Consider the following 1155-nt stretch of genomic DNA (forward strand, 5'->3'; position numbering starts at 1 on the left):
AGACTATTGAAGGACTATTGAAAGACTATTGAAAGACTATTAAAATACTATTGAAAGATTATTGAAAGACTATTTAAGGACTATTGAAAGACTTGAAAGATTATTGAAAGACTATTGAAAGACTATTGAAGGACTATTGAAGGGCTATTGAAAGACTATTGAAAGACTATTGAAAGACTATTGAAAACTATTGAAATACCATTGAAAGACTATTGAACGACTATTGAAGGACCATTGAAGGGCTATTGAAGGGCTATTGAAAGACTATTGAAAGATTATTCAGTTCAGCAGAACAGATTATCTCTCCTTAAAGAACCAGACTGGACTAAAAAAAAACTTTAAAAACTAACTTCTCCTGAACTTGAACAAGAAATTCTTGCTGCAATATTAAAATGTGTCATTTCATGGAATGTTAGGAGACAAGAGATGTCTCCAAATGGCTCGACACTCTGGTCCAAGTTTTGAAAATGGTGTCAGGAAGTTAAAATACTGTTCACTACTGACCCATTACAAGGTTGAATAGACATTATTTTAACAAGAGTTGATGACAAACTGGAGTTCAAATGATCAGATATTCCTTTGTTAGGTCTAATGTTCCTTTTTTCAGGCAGACAACTTTTACTTAAATATGTTTACTGTAGTTAAAATGACACATTGGTTTTGATTTGTGTTAAATAAAAACTTTCAAAAGGTATAATCATTCCGCTTTCTTATTTTGATTAATGGCATTTAACTCTGCATGTCATCCCTGAAATTCTGATGCACAGAATCACAAGTGTGAACGGTGTCACAGCGTAAACAAAATAAAAACATGTATTATCTGCAGCATTCTTCAGTAAAATGACTCAACACTATTAATGCATTACAGAATTATGGGGGCCGAGATGGTGTAGAGGCAGGGCAGCCGGCTTGGGACCCGAAAGTCCCAGGTTCGATCCCCAGTCACTGCACATCACGTGGCGTCTCTGGGCAGCACGCCTCATCCCCAAAATGCCCCCCTGGCGGTTTCAATAGCTGCCCACTGCACCACCTGGTGGTGGATGGGTTAAATGTAGAGACTAATTTTGCCATTGTATGGAAACATACAGTGCTGACATTGTGATGACATTATTATTATTATTATTATTATTATTATTATTATTATTATTATTATTA

Source organism: Nematolebias whitei, chromosome 11 (genome assembly GCF_014905685.2).
Source record: "Nematolebias whitei isolate Nwh7 chromosome 11, NemWhi1, whole genome shotgun sequence".
In the NCBI taxonomy this organism is placed as follows: Eukaryota; Metazoa; Chordata; class Actinopteri; order Cyprinodontiformes; family Rivulidae; genus Nematolebias; species Nematolebias whitei.